The following is an 8,007-nucleotide window of genomic DNA, read 5'->3' on the forward strand; positions in this document are numbered from 1 at the left end:
TAATGTGTCTTAAGTTTTAGAATTTAGTTTGATGTGTTAGTGCGTGTCCTGTCAGAACAAATGCACAGCGATAAGTAAAGCACATCCCTCATTTCCTTCACTCACTCCATTGTTGAGAAAGTGTGTGCTGAAACACTCCCATATGGAAAAATCCGCTCTTGGTGATGCCACAAAGGCCACTTACACACCACCCCTCGCCAGGTGTTGGCTCCGCCCCCTCAAGACCACCTTGTTCACGTCCTCTTCCAAACAGGTAGGAGGCTCAACAGAGCAGAAGGGTAAAAATCCCAACATTTCAGCTGGATGCTGCAAACAGAGGGCTAAATGTGCTGTTGTATGAACTGTTGGGTTCCTGGATTTAAAAATAGACGTGAAAACGGTTTGTGATGGGAGCGTGAGGGAACTTCTCCGCCTCCAAAAACCGCAAATCGCTTTCGCCGCTGTCGGGTTCTTGCGATTTGTCACGGTGTCAGGGGCCGATTGCATGGCGCAGATTTCACGCTCCGTGAGGAGACACATTCCTGGCCGTCAGCTCCGGCCCGGCACGGCGCTCTAAATGCAGAACAGGCCCCGACCTGCTCGCGACTCCTCCGCCGCCACTCGCCGATCCGTAACCAAATCCCCCTGCCACCACGCTCGCTCGCTCAGCTCAGCTCAGCTCAGCTCAGCTCAGCTCAGCCCTGCTAGGTGTGAATGTGACTCTTTGAATTTGTTCCCCCACACTTCCCGCCGCTCCTTCCCTCAGCTATCTCTGAATGTTTCTTTCAAAAAAAAAAAGAAAAAAGAGAGTGATAGACTGTAAACAGCAGAGGTATTTACATTTGAAGCAGTGTGGGCGGGGCGGGGGGGGGGGGGAGAGGAGGAGGAGGAGGAGGAGGAAATTAAAACCTCGGATTACTCTGCAGGTTCTTCAGGGTCGCCTTCTCCTCTCTTCCCTCTCTCTCTCTTTCAATAACACAGAGCGGCTGCAGGTTCAGACACGCAGGTGAGAACGGAGCGGTGCCGATTTGAAAGATGCAGTGATGTTGACACTGTGTCAGTGTGTCAACATCACAATCGCTCGTGTTGCTCGAGCTGCCGTGTGAGTGTCCGGAACTGAAGTTTAAATAAACAAAGTTAAACAATTCTGTATTAGAAAAAAAAGGGAACTCATAAGTTTTATTGCCCATTAAAGTGCTCCCATTAAATTAACCTCCACTCATTATGTCTAAAAGTAAAATAAATAAATAAATACAAAATAAATTATATATATATATTTATATGTATATATATATATATATATATATATATATATGTATATATATATATATATATATATATATATATATATATATATATATATATATATATATGTATATAAATATATATGTATACATATAACCATTTATATATAATTATATATATATACTATATATATAATTATATATATAGTATATATATATAATTATATATATATACTATATATATAACTATTTTATTTTTTTCTTCTCTATTTTGTTTTATTCTATGTATTTTGCACTGAAGGAGCTGCTCTAAATATAGAGAGATCCTTTAGATGTTTTGACAATTCATCACGCAAGGGCGGCCAAACTGGACTCTTGGGTTCCGAAAACGGGTTAGAATGTGCCGTCTATTTTAAATGTCGCACAAATAAGCCGACAGCAGGCAGGAAGTGGCCAACAACAGCAGGACCTCCAGCCAGCGGTTCCACAGAGGACACACTAAGAACAGAACCTGAGGTTTGCTGCCGCTCTACTGTCACATAAACAAAAATAAAGTCTCGTGGTGATGTCACGGAGGGGGTTTTGGGGGGGTGTGGGGGGGTCGTGGCTGTGGGCCAATTTCCAGCGAGGTCGTAAACAACCGAGCAGCGTTACGGAAGGCACTTTAGCACTTTAAAATTGCAGAAATGTGCAATATAAATTAAATGTATTGTTATTAATTTTATTATGCACCTCCAAAGGTCGGCACAAGAATATAATTTCTCGGATTCATTAACAACCGATGCTGAAGCCCTCACAGTAGAACGATGTCAGCAGCTCTTTTGTCCTCTGTTTGGCCAGAGCTTCGGCGGTGATGACGATGTGTGTTTATTCCTTCCCTCAGTGAAGGCACACTGGCATCCACTCCAGTCGCCACTCTGGCACGCCATCTATTTTGACGACAAGAAGACTTCCTGTCTGCGCGCCGCCACGCGGGAACTATCAAAGCCTGTGCGTGATCGGGGGAAAAGGTGGGGAGGCGCACGGACGGACCGTCGTTATTTTGGCCGTTGGGCGGTCGGTGCCGGAGCCAGCGGAATGATAATTAGGCCTTGTTTTGAATATGTCCGCGCCGGCCGCTCCGCTCGTGTTTGCTGGTTGCAAAAAAACGGACGAGGGTGACGGTCGGGGCCTCCAATTATCCTGCCGGGGCCTCTTTAGACGGCGGTCTGGGACAGGCAGACGAGCGCGGTGGGGAGCCGGCTTGATGTGGTCGGGAAGAACAAGAATCGTCTCCGACGATGAGGGGAGAACACGGTGAGAACAGGAAGAGGGAGGATAGTAAGTGCTGCACTGACGACGGCCTCTCGCCTTCCTATTAATTGACGTTGCGAAAGGCTCGAAAAATCTGGAACCCCGCGACATCGGCCGTGCCAAACTGAGCTCTGGAGTGTTTTCAGATCATTCAGCGTTACACAACCAGTCGGGCTCCTTCCAAAGTTGTGAGGGTAGAGGAAGAAGAAGAAGAAGAAGAAGAAGAAGAAGAAGAAGAAGAAGAAGAAGAAGAACAAGAACAAGAACAAGAAGAAGATTTTTTTTTTGATTTTTGAAAAATAACATTTATTTGCCGCTCTCATTTCCATTCAATCAATCAAACTAACTAAATAAATAAATAATTTTCTTGTTGTTTTTTTACGCAAGCACGTCGCTAAAAAATAGTTCCCCCTCTGCCACTGCACACAATGCACTGTTAAAAGTCCACATGTCACAGAAAAGCTCCAAGTCCCCTGCCCTCCTGTAAAACATGAAATCAATGCGCAGCCTGGACTGGATGAGTTTTTTTTTACAGATGACAGAGGGGTCGACCTCTGCCCCATCAACTATCTTTCTCTTACGGCTCAACCACACCCCCAACTTAGCCTGGCTTAAAACAAAGTTTAAAACCTGGCAAGAAGAAGAAGAGCTACCACTGCAGGGGAGATTTAGTGCAGATGCAGCAGATGTTGCAGGACTAAGTGGTATTTTCACCTCTGAAGGCAAACAAAAAAGAGCGCACGGAGGCTTTCCTCAGCGAGAGAGTTGTCATTGTTTTAATCCCAGACGTCTTTACTCCCTTCAACACATCTGACGTTGCACAGCGTCGCAGGTATGACTGCCAGCGTGCAGTAAAGACAAAGAGTTTACTCATTGCCACTAAATCCGTTGGAAAGGCGACGATACAGTAATTGAATTTGAAATTTTCCTTTCGTCTGCTCAACGTGCGCGTCAGCAGGCCTTTTCACCGGGAGCTCGTTCTTCATCCTCCACCGTATCCAAGTTTCTCTCCCGTGACACAGATGAAATTTCTCAGCCGCAGGCACCAAATGAACGACCTCGAGCCGGAGCCTAATAGACAGTCTGTGGCTCCGCCGGCTGGCGTTTGACCCGTGGAAAGTGCTGCGTCTGTAGCTACCATCAGCATGTGAGAGCGCCGCTGTCCAACCCACAGGCTTGTGTAACAGGGCTGCGGCTGTGTTCCGCAGCGAATGGAAGCCGGTTTCTTCCTCCCACACACACATGCACGCAGCCAGGGCGGGCCCAGTCCGGTGCCGGCGAGAACTGGATCCTCACTCCATTTCCAAAAAATCTTGGGAACCAGAGACAGAAACGTTCCGCCCAGGAGGGAAAATATTTGCATCATTCTAGCGAGGCGGGCCTTCTTAATGTTTGTCAGATGAGCAAATGATGCGGCAGAATGTGAAAATCTGTTGTTTTCAGTCCAAACACGCACACACACACACACACACACACACACACACACACACATGCGCGATGCCGTGGAGATTAATCGCACAAAGCTGTTGCTTCTCCAAACTTCCCACAGCTCAGGTTTTGAGTTACAGCAGAAGAAAAGTACATTCCGTCTGTAAAACATTGGTTCAGTCTTCACCTCGGAGGGTTTGACTGTCATCCGTGCTTCCGATATATTCACATATTGACGTCCTCGTTGTCTACTTTTCACAACAAGGCAATGACAATGTCTCTGTGCGTCCATGGGTGTGCACGGTGAAGCTGCCGCTGAGGAAACAGCAGAAATCGAGGCAGGCGATGCGACTCCTGGGCCGGACAGGACGTCCTGGAACTCGAGGACGGCGCCGCAATTTCCAATTTTGCAAATAAAAAAACACTTTAAATGACTTTGAGGAAAAGAACAAATGTTACTCTGTGCAGAACCAGAGTCATGGTGGCGACCGCAGCAGAATTCGGGCCTTGTCTTCCGGCGTCACCGACGCCGTTGCTATTTCTGAAAAAGCTGTGGGAACTTTCAGGGACTCAAAGGGTCGTGATTCAAGCCCGTTAAAAACACGCCTCAGAGTCTGACCGGTCACTTTGAAGGGCTCGCGTTAAATTGGACGTACACGCAGCTGAGTGAGGGAGCTCAGAGGGGGGATTTTTGCTGCCACGAGGCGCAGGAAGCGACGTGTTTAGCTAAGGCGTCGAGCTGGAGCCGGCTCGCCAGGACTGGCGGCGGGGATCAGGCCAACCCCGGAGTGGGATGGCGGCGCTCGGGAGGCTCGCGCGGGGCTGTAGGAACATCTGGTTCTGTTTTAGGCCCGGTGTTTGTTCCACGCGTCATGCGTTCCAGCGTCTGCGCCGAGGTCCCGGCCGATGGGAGTTCAGCCATGAGATAATGCTCCACCTCATCTCCAGGATTGCGCCCGAACCGAGGTCGAGACGCGTTTAATCTGCGAACCCCCCCCCCCCACCACCACCACCACCACCCCCGTATCGCCTGCCGTCCCGGCACTGTGGTTAGCGCGGAGGCAGGTGGTTTCATTACAGGGAGTTTCCTCAAGCGGCTCGACAGCAAGTCACACTGTGCTGACGTTCTGAAATGCTCCTTTGTTTTAGGAGGAGAAAATTGCCCCATTAAAGGCCTGAAATAGAAAGCGGTGGGCCTGACACATTCTCATTCCCACTGTTTAGTGCGCCTGTTGTGTTGCTCCAAAAACAAAAATTCAGAGAGCTCGCAGAGACTCTGCACAGACGCCAGACCTGCGAGAAGCCCACAAGGAGTCAGCATCTTTCCAGTTGCCTGTCAAAGTCCCCTTCCCGTTCCCCCCCCCGACACCACTCAAGACCTCGCAGTCCTCGCGCTTCCTGCTGCCACTTTATCACCGGCGGCACACTGGTGTCCCTGACAATCGACAGGAAGTGGGCGACCTCAGCTTCAGATTCACATCAGGCTCTGTGAACCGATTATCAGGAGTGCCAGGGATACAATGTGCTCCTAGGCCGTAAACATATCTTTCAACCGGGGCTGTTTACAGAATCTACGGCCTCCAGATTTGGTGCCAGTCTGGCTGAGAAAAGAAAAGAAAAACAGTGGCGGCTGAGATAAGTCTTGCCCCGCAGCAAGCGAGGAAAAAAAATAAAAATAAAAATCCAAGATGGCAGGGTGTATCGCAGAGCAAGTGGGCCGCCCTCCTCGTGGGCAGCTGAAAAGCTCCTGCGGACTCGACTGGGATGAGCGGTGGAGACCAACTGGGCCCCAACAAACATGACAGATGGTTGTCGCAGTTTGTCAGTCAAGTTGAAAGACAGCGTTGCACCGTTAAAGCTCCAAAAAGATGGAGCGCGTTTGACTGTGCAGCTGTTGCTCATTAACTTGAGATGCCAGCAATTTGTTTCCCATAGGTAGAAGCTATGAGGGGGAAAAAAACTCTCTTTGACTGAGACGACCTGCTTCAGACAACAGGTCCATGTGTGGTGGAAGCGGTGGCGGCGGCAGCACAAAGCACACAAGGTGGGTGGCGCCCTTGCAACTTACTGCTCTCCTTAATTGGCTCATTACTGAGATGACAGAAAGTGGGAAAGACCCGGCGACCTGCAGGGGCGTTAATAGCTCACACAAAGAAAAAATCCCTTTTTTTCTCCCGGTGTCCCAACGACAACAGGCACCGTAAAAAAACAACAAAAAAAAACACTTAAAGCAGAAGTTGAGGCATTAAAAAAAATAAACCCTTTAAGCTAAAAAAAAACAGTCGCTGGGTCTTTAATTACACCCTGAAAACACTTTGAAACGGGGTCCTGACCTGTGCGTCAGTAGCTTATTGTGCTTTAACATAAAGTGTGAACAATTAGCCGGCGAGTATCAGCAGGAAGAAGCAAAGCAAACAGGTCTGTGGATGTTCACCTCGTTACCTCAGACACCTTTTTTTTTTTTTTTTTTTTTTTTTTTCTGACTGCGGAACTCTTCCCAGCTGAGGAGCAACGTCTCGTCTTGCCTCGTGTCTCGTCACGTCGGCGCCCTGGTTTTGGAATCAGGAGACACTCACCGCTGCGTCAGCTGCAGCGCGGCAACGCCCCGCAGCCAATCAGGAGGCGGGAGCACCTGACGGGCCCGCAGGCCTGAATCGCGGCCAGGGATGCTGTTTGATCACGTAGGCGGAATGTAGCTTCAGGTGTGTTTTTCTGTTTGGAAACCTTCCTCGGCGGTTTGGCTCGCTCGCCCTCAGCGCTGAGTCATGTGACCCGGGTTGCTCAAACTGCGAGGAGGGAGAGGACGAGCATTCGCTGCACTTTGAAAGTGAGGTCATCGGTGTTGGGGGAGGATTGACTTGGTTACGAGCCGCGACGCCCGATTTCACCTCCGCTCTCGTTTTTGTGTCAAGGGAAGCCCCGAAAAAAAGGTTTGGGGGATTTTGTTTGTTAATTATCACAAACAAAGAATATTTTTGGCTGACAAAAAATATTGAGCTGCACTTAAAAACCACAACATATGAAGAATAAGAAGCAGCTTAGGCTTGTTCTTGGATGAGCAACATGATCCACAGCCAATCAGCTGCAGCTTTACTCGCACATGCATGTGAGCAAACATTTACCGAGTAAAGATTTGCAGAATCCATCGCCAATATGAAAATGTAGGCTGCTACTGGAAAAAAAAAAAAGCTAAAGAAAAAACTTGTAAAGTTACAGCATTAGATACGTTGTTGGTGTTTGTTGGTTGTGGTTGTGGCTGCTGCAGCTGCTTCGGCGAACCTCCCGCTGCTTCCACCCCGAGAGGAAGCAGCGCAGCCTGAGTCACACGTTTGTTTCGCTCACTCGCGGGCTCATAACTCTTCACTCTGCTCATTACAAGCAGCCAGGAACAGTTCCGCTCTCGAGCGCCTCCGTTGTCCTGAAGCCCCCCCCCTCCACCACCTCCACTATCCCTCCTCCCATCCTGTCCTGCATACTCAGAACCTTCATCTGTATGAGGAGCAAAATGTCCCGGATCAGGAATCGGGTCGATTTACTTAAAAGTCTGTCAGAAGTTGCGTGACGCCTGCGTTGCTGGGGAGGTTTGAGTAAACGGAGGTGAAGACGAGGGCGAGGTGTCCTGGATGGAGAGCCGCAGCCTCATCTTCATCTCCGAGGTTCTTCAAACAAACATCAAGGGGCATTTTCATCGAGCCCAAAGCCTCCCGGTGAAGATCAAACTCTCAGACTGTGTGTTTGGGTGAGCGAGTCAGTTGGTGAGTGATAGGATAATCCCGTCCGTGCCCACCGATGGACGAGAAGCAGCCAATGATGCAGACGGGGCTCTCCATTAGCAAGGCTCATGACAAGTGAAATAGTCGAAGTCTGTCACCCCCTCTGCCCTGAAAGCCAGCTATAAAGAATGCAAAGAACTGATTTATTGAGTGTAATAACTTTGTTATTAGCTATTAACTATTGTTGACAAATTGACATTTGCCGCCGCACGCAGGGACGTCCAGCCAGCCAATGGGCGATCGCGCGAGAACAGAGCGAGAAGCAAGAGATGGAAAACGTCAGCCAGCTC

Source organism: Nelusetta ayraudi, unplaced genomic scaffold (genome assembly GCF_046127955.1).
Source record: "Nelusetta ayraudi isolate G7.1 ecotype Tasmania unplaced genomic scaffold, CSIRO-AGI_Nayr_v1 ptg000015l, whole genome shotgun sequence".
NCBI classification, from domain to species: Eukaryota; Metazoa; Chordata; class Actinopteri; order Tetraodontiformes; family Monacanthidae; genus Nelusetta; species Nelusetta ayraudi.